This window comes from Anomaloglossus baeobatrachus, chromosome 1 (assembly GCF_048569485.1).
Source record: "Anomaloglossus baeobatrachus isolate aAnoBae1 chromosome 1, aAnoBae1.hap1, whole genome shotgun sequence".
Taxonomy (NCBI): Eukaryota; Metazoa; Chordata; class Amphibia; order Anura; family Aromobatidae; genus Anomaloglossus; species Anomaloglossus baeobatrachus.
This window is the reverse complement of record NC_134353.1, coordinates 761,183,476-761,195,540: the sequence shown is the minus strand read 5'-3', so window position 1 is coordinate 761,195,540 and position 12,065 is coordinate 761,183,476. Positions and strand designations below refer to the sequence as shown.

Below are 12,065 nucleotides of genomic sequence, written 5' to 3'. Positions count from 1 at the left end.
GTTTCCCAGGTCAGTATGAGTTTGTAGATACCAAACACGTATAGTTTTACTTTTAGGTAGGTGGTGATTTTTTTTTTAGACGTTTGTAAAAAAAAGAATTGTGCTTTAGTTGCCATTGCCCGAGACACATACAGTGCCTTGCGAAAGTATTCGCCCCCCCTTGAATTTTTCAACCTTTTCCCACATTTCAGGTTTCAAACATAAAGATAAAAATTTGAATGTTATGGTGAAGAATCAACAACAAGTGGGACACAATTGTGAAGTTGAACGAAATTTATTGGTTATTTTAAACTTTTTTAAAAAATAAATAACTGAAAATTGGGGCGTGCAATATTATTCGTCCCCTTTACTTTCAGTGCAGCAAACTCACTCCAGAAGTTCATTGAGGATCTCTGAATGATCCAATGTTGTCCTAAATGACTGATGATGATAAATATAATCCACCTGTGTGTAATCAAGTCTCCGTGTTTAAAGCGCAGATAGCATCATGAAGACCAAGGAACACAACAGCCAGGTCCGTGATACTGTTGTGGAGACGTTTAAAGCCGAATTTGGTTACAAAAAGATTTCCAAAACTTTAAACATCCCAAGGAGTTCTGTGCAAATGATCATATTGAAATGGAAGGAGTATCATACCACTGCAAATCTACCAAGACCTGGCCGAACATCCAAACTTTCATGTCAAACAAGGAGAAGACTGATCAGAGATGCAGCCAAGAGGCCCATGATCACTCTGGATGAACTGCAGAGATCTACAGCAGAGGTGGAAGAGTCTGTCCATAGGACAACAATCAGTTGTACACTGCACAAATCTGGCCTTTATGGAAGAGTGGCAAGAAGAAAGCCATTTCTCAAAAATATCCACAAAAAGTGTAGTTCAAAGTTTAGCACAAGCCACTCGAGAGACACACCAAACATGTGGAAGAAGGTGCTCTGGTCAGATGAAACCAAAATAGAACTATTTGGGCACAATGCCAAACGATATGTTTGGCGTAAAAGCAGCACAGCTCATCACCCTGAACACACCATCCCCATTGTCAAACATGGTGGTGGCAGCATGATGGTTTGGGACTGCTTTTCTTCAGCAGGGACAGGGAAAATGGTTAAAATTGATGGGAAGATGGATGGAGCCAAATACAGGACCATTCTTGAAGAAAACCTGTTGGAGTCTGCCAAAGAACTGAGACTGGGATGGAGATTTGTCTTCCAACAAGACAATGATCCCAAAAATAAAGCAAATTCTACAATGGAATGGTTCACAAATAAACATATCCAGGTGTTAGAATGGCCAAATCAAAGTCCAGACCTGAATCCAATCGAAAATCTGTGGAAAGAGCTGAAAACTGCTGTTCACAAACACTCTCCATCCAACTTCACTTAGCTCGAGCTTTTGCAAAGGAAGAATGGGCAAGAATTTCAGTCTCTCGATGTGCAAAACTGATAGACACATACCCCAAGCGACTTGCAGCTGTAATCGCAGCAAAAGCTGGCACTACAAATTATTAACTTAAAAGGGGACAAATAATATTGCACACCCCAAATTTCAGTTTATTTTTTAAAAAAGTTTAAAATAAGCAATAAATTTCGTTCAACGTCACAAATGTGTCCCACTTGTTGATTCTTCACCATAACATTAACATTTTTATCGTTATGCTTGAAGCCTGAAATGTGGGAAAAGGTTGAAAAATTTAAGGGCGCCAAATACTTTTGCAAGGCACTGTAGCGTTCTCATTTTTTGGGATCTGTGGCTGTGTGATGTTTTTAATTATACCAATTTTACATACCGTAGATGTGACGTTTTGATCTCCACTTATTTGATTTTAATGCAATGTTGCGGCAACAAAAAAACCTTAATTCTGGCATTTTTTTTTCTCGCTAAGCCATGTACTAATCAAATTAATTGATTTTATATTTTGATAGAGCGGGCATTTCTGAACACGGCAATACCAAATATGTGTATTTTTTAATTATTGTTTTATTTTCAATGGGGCAAAAGGAGGGTGATTTGAACTTAGTTTTTTGTTTTTTTTTAAATATTTTTAAAAATATTTTTTGCACTTTTTATTGCTTGTACTAGACTCCTCAGGGAACTTAACGCCTGCACTATCTGATTGGTTCTGCTGAGCAGAGTGATGATTCAGCATCCTTTTGATCAGCAGAAATTCTGTTTTCTGTGAATGCTGGCGCTCTGAAGTGAGTCATGACAGTGACAGGGGTCATCAGCTGACCCCCCGCTTTCAAAGAAACCCATTTGAAACCCATTTGAGTTGGTGATTGTGTCACAGGGCCGCAGATGACAGTGGGGAACAGCGCAATACCCAACAGAGTGCATTAGATTGCTCTGTCAGTTTATCAACACGCAAACTAAGGAGTTAACAGGTGCGTGTGGATCGGAAATAGCTTTGCGTCTGCTGATCATAATAATAATGGGGGCTCGCCACGGCCAATGACATACATGTACGTCATTGGTCGTGAAGAAGTTAGAAAAACCTTCCATTTGTGGTAATGGAGAGGATTTTTAATAAGTAAATTTCAAAGTTTCTTGTTTTACAAGCACTTTGCAGTTTCATCTATTTATGATGATATGACAATCTTCTCCTGTGCCACACACTGCCCCATTGGAAGGTGATCAATGCTGATGATATTGTGTCAGCAGATGACACCTTCCAGAATGCCTGAATGAATAAGACCTATGCCGAATACTCACTGGTTCTGGTTATGCACCCATCCTGGCAGATATTTGCCAACTTAAAATCATCAGCACTACATACCTCCCAATGCGGAAGTGAGCTGCTTTGGAGAACCCCTAAGGGGTAGAAGGAAATGGGTTTTATCATTTGGGCTATCACTTAACTTCTTCAGTAGCACAATCAAACCTAACTGCAGCTCTCTACAAGAAATGGACCTTACATGACCACTAAAATGAATGTAACCCGAAGAGATATAGTTCAGGTCCTGAGCTGTATCTTGTAAATATTATACAGCATATATTTTAGGGGTTTGCACACAGTGGCATTATGCATTGGGCCGCATTCACAACGGCAACATTTTAGTCCAATAAGACAAAGTTTAGGACTGTAACACAAAACAGCCGAGATCTGGCACAAAGGTAAATACAGCAGGACGGTACAGTATATACGGCAGGTTAAAGGGAACCTGTCACCGGTATTTTCCCCTATAAGTTGCGGCTACCACTCGTAAGCTCTTATATACAGTATTTTAGAATACTGTATATAAGAGCCCAGGCCGCTCTGTATAACATAAAAAAACAGCTCTTATTATACTCAACTGTGGGGTGGACAGGTACACATGTAGCCAGCCATAAACAGATCACTTCTGAGGGCAGGTGAATGTAGTGTTTCCAATTTTTTTTGAGGGGTGCACACTACATGTAATAATGCTGTTGTTACCCCCAGCCGTTCAAGCACTGCAAGCGGCTCGCACTGGGCTGAGCACTGAGTGTACCCGAGCACAGCGATGCTTGCGTGAGTGAAGTTCATACATAAAGCACCCGAACCCAAACTGTATTTTGTTTTTCTAAAAGTCTGAACACCGAACCCTGGGTTCACTCATCTCTAAACCTGACATCAGAAAAACTCCTGTAAACCAGACCCCATGCCCCTGCAGGCAAATAACATGTGTTTGGTGCTAAACTATATGTCTTGTGGTTTTGCTATAGTCATAAATTAAAAACTTACTCTGTGTGTATAAAACAATATGGCATCCTTGATGAGTCACCCACACATCTTTTGAAAACACGCCTATACCCTTTGATTGTTCACTGTTGTCTGGTGGCAACAGCACAGAAGTCTTTGAAAACCAGTTCATACTCTTATAGGGTTTGGGCTGAGAATGTCCTTGTCATGTGCAGTGAGCCAAAGTTTATACACCTCAACTTCGCCTCACTACGCATGATTTCAATGATGTCTGTTGTGAATGTTATCCAAGGGGCTGATGGTTTGGAGCTCCCACTGGTTGTCAGGACTGGGGGTGAAGCTGACTGTGACTCAACAGGTGTGGGAGTGAATTGGGGGTTTGGGAAGTCCAATTGCAGATCAGCCTGGGCTATATAGAAGAGCAGTGTCTGCTGGCTGGGGCTGGTAAGGCTATGTGCGCACAGTGCGTTTTTCACGGCGTTTTTGCGCGTTTTTCGGGTGCGTTTTTGGCCTCAAAACTGCATGATTTTGCTTCCCCAGCAAAGTCTATGAGTTTTCATTTTTGCTGTCCGCACACAACTGTTTTTTTAAGCTGCGTTTTTGAGCTTGAAAAAAAAAAATGGACATGTCAATTCTTTCCTGCGTTTTTCTGCGTTTTCCGCCCATGCAATGCATTGGAAAAACGCAGAGATCAAAAACGCAGCAAAACGCAGCCAAAAACGCACCAAATTGCGGTAAAAATGCATGCGTTTTTTGATGCGTTTTTCAACAAAGGTGGGTTTTTGTGCGGTTTTAGCGGCCAAAAACGCACAAAAACGCAACGTCAAAAAAACGCAGCGTGCGCACATAGCCTTATAATTGTTTTTCCTCAGTTTCTGAATTGGCTTGGAGTTTGTTCTTCCATTTATCCTGTGCCTGTACCATTCCAGATAAGTTGCAAGTTCTTTGCTTTATTGCCTGATCCACACCTAAGGGTGTTTGTGTTTCTTTTCATTTTGCTTAAGGTCTGTTTTCTTGCAGGAGAGGAATTGTCTTTCTGTTTTGATGAGCATGGGGGTTCCCCCTCTGCAAGCCCACTGCAAGAAAAGGGAGATTCTCCCTGTTCTACTTGATTATTTGTACTTTTGTATTTCTTGTGTTTTTTTGGTATTTTGTTTCTCCCATTATTTACAAGAGTACCTGATATAGTGGGGGAGAGACCGTGTAGTCTCAGGGTTTTTTTATATCAGGATATTGGTATTTTTCTGCAGGGTTTTGTACTGACTGAAATCAGTTTTCTTTCCTTTCCTGTTGTATCTAGGATGTCGGGCCTTGCCTTTGCTAATCTATGTTTCCTATCTGTCTATTGTGTTTTCTTACATTCTATTTTCTTGGCCCTATATGTTGGGGGCTTTCTATTCCTTTGGGGACTGCTCTGAGGCAAGATAGGTTTCTTAATTTCTATCTGTGAGGTGTAGTAAGTTTCTCCGGCTGTGACAAGGCATCTAGGTGTGTTTAGGAACGCTCCATGGCTACTACTAGTGTGGTCTGACAAATAGGGGATTGCGGTCAGCTCAGGTTCCAACTACTCTTGTGCTTTTTTTTGTGTTTTTCTGCTGATAGGATTTTTCTGATTGTCCACGGTTACCAGATCATAACAGACGTCTGTGCTGACATCTCCATGCTGGAGCGATCAGTCAAACTTAATGACATGTTTTCAGAAAATAACCAAATGACTAAATTATATTTTTAAAGATTAAGCCCAAATATATATTTACAGTGCCTTGCGAAAGTATTCGGCCTCCTTGATTTTTTCAACCTTTTCCCACATTTCAGACTTCAAACATAAAGATAAAAATTTAAATTTTATAGTGAAGAATAAACAACAAGTGGGACACAATTGTGAAGTTGAACAAAATTTATTGCTTATTTTAAACCTTTTTAAAAATTAAAACTGAAAATTGGGGCATGCAATATTATTCGGCCCCTTTAAGTTAATACTTTGTAGCGCCACCTTTTGCTGCGATTACAGCTGCAAGTCGCTTGGGGTATGTGTTTATCAGTTTTGCACATCGAGAGACTGAAATTCTTGCCCATTTTTCCTTTGCAAACAGCTCGAGCTGAGTGAGGTTGGATGGAGAGCGTTTGTGAACAGCAGTTTTCAGCTCTTTCCACAGATTCTCGATTGCATTCAGGTCTGGACTTTGACTTGGCCATTCTAACACCTGGATATATTTATTTGTGAACCATTCCATTGTAGATTTTGCTTTATGTTTTGGATCATTGTCTTGTTAGAAGACAAATCTCTGTCCCAGTCTCAGGTCTTTGGCAGACTCCAACAGGTTTTTTTTCAAGAATGGTCCTGTATTTGGCTCCATCCATCTTCCCATCAATTTTATGTTTAATCTTTCTTTATTAAAGTAAACAAGAGAATTTACAGGAAGAAAAAAAAAAGAAGATTCAAATACGTGATTACTTCATGTCAACTTACAGAGAAGAGTATAAGCCACATCCTAACTAACACCTCTTCTCTTACTATCATAAGGCACGCATATGACATGTAACCACCTTTTATAATACAGACAATCTCCTTCCAATTGAGAACTACACCTCAAACAAAGTGAGGCTACTGCCAAAAACAAAAAAGAAAAGGAAAAAATTTGAAGATTTAACGAGAACTAGAGAGAAAAGAAAGTAGCAAGGGGGAAATATAAGAAAAAGAAGAGAAGGAAAAGGGGGAGAGAAGAGCAACAGAAAGAGAGGGAGGGAAGGCATGGTAGGGATTACCTCCCTAGTACTCGGGCCGCTACATTGGACTAACGTAACACGCGTCATGCGTTGCCAATTAGGTTCTAAAATGGTAGAGAATCAAGAGCCAGGGTCCAGGGGGTCCAGATGCTAAGAAATTTATCCACTGAGTCATTGGTTTCTGCCGTTAGGGACTCCATCCTGTGGATGATGGCCATCTCCGCAAACCACTCCCTCACAGATGGCACCCCAGTCGATTTCCAGTATCTCGGGATCACCATGCGTGCCGCCGTAAGACAGTATCTCAGAAGGCCCGCTTTCTGTGATTTAAGCGATCCCGGGAGAATTGAAAGCAGCGCCATCTGAGGGGAACCCACCAACTGCTCTCCGCAAATCACAGCGTATGCTTTGAACACGGACCTCCAGAAAGGTTGTATCAATGGGCAGTCCCACCAGATATGCAGCATTGTCCCCCCTCCCCTTCCGCACCTCCAGCAGCTATCTGAGACCCCGGGAAATATTGCGTGTAGAGTATCCGGGCACCTGTACCAACGGGTCAGAATCTTATAATTTTTTTCCTGTGCTGCACAGGCGATGGAAAAATTTATGAGTGAGGATAAAGGACTTTTTCCAGTCCTCCTCAGGAATGAAAGTCCCCAAATCTCTATTCCACTTCTCGATATATTTAAGGTCTCCCATGTCCGCCTCTGTAATCAGGAAGGAGTAAACCAGAGACAAGAGATGCCTGGGAGAATCCTCCCGCAAAAACAATTGTTCAAATTTTGTGGGCTGAGCCACAAAAAGCCCAAGTCTGTTGTCAACCATCAAGAAGGACCTAAGTTGAAGGTATTCCAGCCAAGCTATTGGATGCCGACCCTCTGGGAGCAAAAGGGCCGAAAAGGGGGGTACTTCCAAACCGTGCAAAGTCTGGGCTATCCGTGTGTCCTCACCCCTCCTCCAACCTAAGAAACGCTCGACTCCCATCCCTGGGGGGAACGCCGGGTTAGAGAAAAGCGGTAAGAGTGGACCAGGACCCCTTGAGAGAGATCCCCGCCTGTCCCCTGAGAAACTCCGCCTCTCCATCTATCCGTCCCCTCCGCAGCGGTGTGATCCACGGGAGGAACCGCAGGGGCGTTTCGGACCAAACCTGCTCCAGACTCACCCATTGTTTAGTGCTCCTATTAAATTGCCAATCCATTAGTCTCAGCAGAAGAGACGCCTTGTGGTACTTTTTAAAGTCTGGCAACCCTGCCCCCCCCTCTCCCTTACCTCTACTCAACACTCTCCTCCCCACCCGAGAGCTCCTCCCTCCCCACAAAAATTTGTTAATAATTGACTGTATTCTGGTGAAGAAAAACGATGGTAGTGCTATAGGGGCCGTTTGAAAGATATATAGAAAACGAGGGAGAACATCCATCTTGATGACATTAATACGTCCAAACCAGGACAGTTTCTGTCTATCGATTTGTTTAAGATCTCTCATAGTGCGTTCCAACAAAGGGAGGTAATTGAGGTGAAAAATCTTGGTACTGTCCCGTGGTACCGCCACCCCCAGATAAGTCAGGACCGATGTCTGCCATCTAAAAGGAAAGTTGGATGCAATATGATCTACTTCCCTCCCCGGCAGAGTGAAATTCAAGGCTTCTGATTTATTATAGTTAACTTTAAAGTTGCTTATATGTCCGAAGTTCTCAATTTCCTTAACCAAGGAGGGAAAGGATATGTGGGGCTGTGTAATGTATAGGAGGAGGTCATCTGCATATAATGCCGCTTTAGAATGATGCTCTCCCACCTCTATCCCTTTTATATCTGGATTCTGTCTAATGGCCAAAGCCAAATGCTCCATTACGAGAACAAATAGGAGGGGGGATAAGGGACAACCCTGTCTGGTACCATTTTTTATGCTAATTGGCGCGGACAAGGACCCATTTACCTTTATTCTGGCAGTCGGTGTACTATAAAGGGAGGCCACTCCTCTAAGGAACCTGTCACCTATCCCCACCTGTCTCAACGCTGCCAACATGAAACTCCAGCTGACCCGGTCGAAGGCTTTCTCCGCATCTATGGAAAGTAAACACATACAGTTAGGTCCAGAAATATTTGGACGGTGACACAAGTTTTGTTATTTTAGCTGTTTACAAAAACATGTTCAGAAATACAATTATATATATAATATGGGCTGAAAGTGCACACTCCCAGCTACAATATGAGAGTTTTCACATCCAAATCGGAGAAAGGGTTTAGGAATCATAGCTCTGTAATGCATAGCCTCGTCTTTTTCAAGGGACCAAAAGTAATTGGACAAGGGACTCTAAGGGCTGAAATTAACTCTGAAGGCGTCTCCCTCGTTAACCTGTAATCAATGAAGTAGTTAAAAGGTCTGAGGTTGATTACAGGTGTGTGGTTTTGCATTTGGAAGCTGTTGCTGTGACCAGACAACATGCGGTCTAAGGAACTCTCAATTGAGGTGAAGCAGAACATCCTGAGGCTGAAAAAAAAGAAAAAATCCATCAGAGAGATAGCAGACATGCTTGGAGTAGCAAAATCAACAGTCGGGTACATTCTGAGAAAAAAGGAATTGACTGGTGAGCTTGGGAACTCAAAAAGGCCTGGGCGTCCACGGATGACAACAGTGGTGGATGATCGCCGCATACTTTCTTTGGTGAAGAAGAACCCATTCACAACATCAACTGAAGTCCAGAACACTCTCAGTGAAGTAGGTGTATCTGTCTCTAAGTCAACAGTAAAGAGAAGACTCCATGAAAGTAAATACAAAGGGTTCACATCTAGATGTAAACCATTCATCAATTCCAAAAATAGACAGGCCAGAGTTAAATTTGCTGAAAAACACCTCATGAAGCCAGCTCAGTTCTGGAAAAGTATTCTATGGACAGATGAGACCAAGATCAACCTGTACCAGAATGATGGGAAGAAAAAAGTTTGGAGAAGAAAGGGAACGGCACATGATCCAAGGCACACCACATCCTCTGTAAAACATGGTGGAGGCAACGTGATGGCATGGGCATGCATGGCTTTCAATGGCACTGGGTCACTTGTGTTTATTGATGACATAACAGCAGACAAGAGTAGCCGGATGAATTCTGAAGTGTACCGGGATATACTTTCAGCCCAGATTCAGCCAAATGCCGCAAAGTTGATCGGACGGCGCTTCATAGTACAGATGGACAATGACCCCAAGCAAACAGCCAAAGCTACCCAGGAGTTCATGAGTGCAAAAAAGTGGAACATTCTGCAATGGCCAAGTCAATCACCAGATCTTAACCCAATTGAGCATGCATTTCACTTGCTCAAATCCAGACTTAAGACGGAAAGACCCACAAACAAGCAAGACCTGAAGGCTGCGGCTGTAAAGGCCTGGCAAAGCATTAAGAAGGAGGAAACCCAGCGTTTGGGGATGTCCATGGGTTCCAGACTTAAGGCAGTGATTGCCTCCAAAGGATTCGCAACAAAATATTGAAAATAAAAATTTTTTTTTGGGGTTTGGTTTATTTGTCCAATTACTTTTGACCTCCTAAAATGTGGAGTGTTTGTAAAGAAATGTGTACAATTCCTACAATTTCTATCAGATATTTTTGTTCAAACCTTCAAATTAAACGTTACAATCTGCACTTGAATTCTGTTGTAGAGGTTTCATTTCAAATCCAATGTGGTGGCATGCAGAGCCCAACTCGCGAAAATTGTGTCACTGTCCAAATATTTCTGGACCTAACTGTAGGTAGTGCCTTTGCCTTCGCCCGAGCCAGCAGAAGAAACGTCTTATTCGTGTTGTCTCTTGCCTCTCGGCCCCCCACAAAACCCACCTGGTCCGTGTGTATCACTTTTGGAAGCAAAGGTGCCAGTCTATTGGCGAGAGCTTTTGAAAAGAATTTGACATCTATATTAATCAATGATATGGGACGGTAATTGGAGACATTAACCGGGTCCTTCCCTGGCTTCGGAATTACACATATATGCGCCTCTTGAGACTGAGGAACAAAAGATGCTCCAGCAGGCACCGAGTTAAAGACCCATGTCAAAAAGGGGACAATTTGTTCCCTAAAAATTCTAAAAAATTTAGTTGTAAAACCATCCGGTTCCGGGCTCTTACCTACTGGGGTGTCTCTGATAACCGAAGATATCTCCTCTTCCGTAAAATCTGACTCCAGCGTCTCAATTTCTGATTGCGCTAGCCTAGGCAAGGCAGTCCGCTGGACATAGTCCTCAATCTTATTATTGAGTGCCGTCGGTGACATATCAGTAAACTGACCCTTTATGTTGTACAGGTCCCCATAAAAGGCACGGAACTCTTCAGCTATTTTAACCGGGTCCTGAATCATATGTCCTCCTCTGTCCTTAATTTTCGGGATATGATTTGTGAATTTTCTCGGGTGAATAAACCTGGCTAATGCCCTTCCACACTTGTCTGCATGTTCATATAAGTATCTCTGTAAACGTACCCTCTGTGCATAGTATTTTTGATCTAAGAGCCCCCTAAGTTCCTCCCGGGATCCCACCAATTCAGCGTACACCAAGGCCGATAAGGATTTTTTGTGGGATGCCTCCAAGGTCTGTATTCGCTGAACCAAAGAGGTAATCAGAGAGGCCCTCTCCCGTTTAAGTCGTGATCCATGCTTTATTAATATACCCCGCACCACACATTTAAGGGCCTCCCACTATGTCGGCAAGGCCATCTGGTCCTGAGCGTGAATTTCCAAGAAATCACTCATCACCTGTCGTATTTCTGCTACACATAAGTCGTCTTTAAGTAGATGTTCATTAAGACGCCACGTCCATGGTCGCCGCGAACCGTCTGGGGGAGTGAGTTGGACAAACACTGGTGCATGGTCCGATAGACATATAGATCCTATGGAGGCCTGGGCTCGCCATGGCATGGCGTGTTGGCTAATCCACAACATATCTATATGGCTGTAAGATGAATGAATTGGGGAGAAATAAGAGTAATCCCTCTCCGTGGGATGCAGTGCCCTCCAAATATCAACCATTTGTAATGCTTGCATCTTTTTCCCTAGTGCCAACATCCTTTTTTGTGAAATAAAACACCGCCCCGAGGAGGTATCAATTGCCGGTTCAAAGGTGAAATTAAAGTCCCCCCCAGCTATTAAAGTTCCTTCTGCAAATTCCACCAGCCGAGACAGGAGGGAAGAGCATGCCACAGTGGGTCTAGAGTTGGGTAAATACCAGTTAGCTATGGTATATACACCCACACCAATCTGGAGCTTCAGAAATATAAATCTACCCTCAGGATCCACCAAAGAGTCGATCACGGAGAACACCAATGACTTATGGAGAGCAATGGAGACCCCCCGGATTTAGCAGTCGGGTTAGGGCTGTGAAACCATGTTGTGTAAAATCTATCCCTAAGAACTGGGACCTGGCCTGCTTTAAAATGGGTCTCTTGTAATAATAACACCTGAGTCCTCTGTTTATGCATAGCATAAAATATTTGCAATCTCTTTTGCGGCACATTCAACCCTTTACAATTAAGGGAGCCAAAATTAAGTTGCGTCATGCCGAGCACTGGGGTCCCACACCTAAGGATAGGGGTGAAGAAGGGGAAAGAGAGATGACCAGAGTAAGAAGCAAGAAATGCAGCAAGAATCAAGAAAAGATTAGGCTATGAAATAGAGAAAAAGAAAAGGGAAAACAAAGATTACAAACTGT

The 12,065-nt window shown here is 42.7% G+C and overlaps 1 protein-coding gene across 2 annotated transcripts in view; it reads left to right on the top strand.

Annotated features, from left to right (window-relative positions):
• KSR2 (kinase suppressor of ras 2) overlaps window positions 1–12,065 on the top strand; it is a 724,223-nt gene that overhangs the window by 154,807 nt on the left and 557,351 nt on the right. The window lies entirely within an intron of this gene.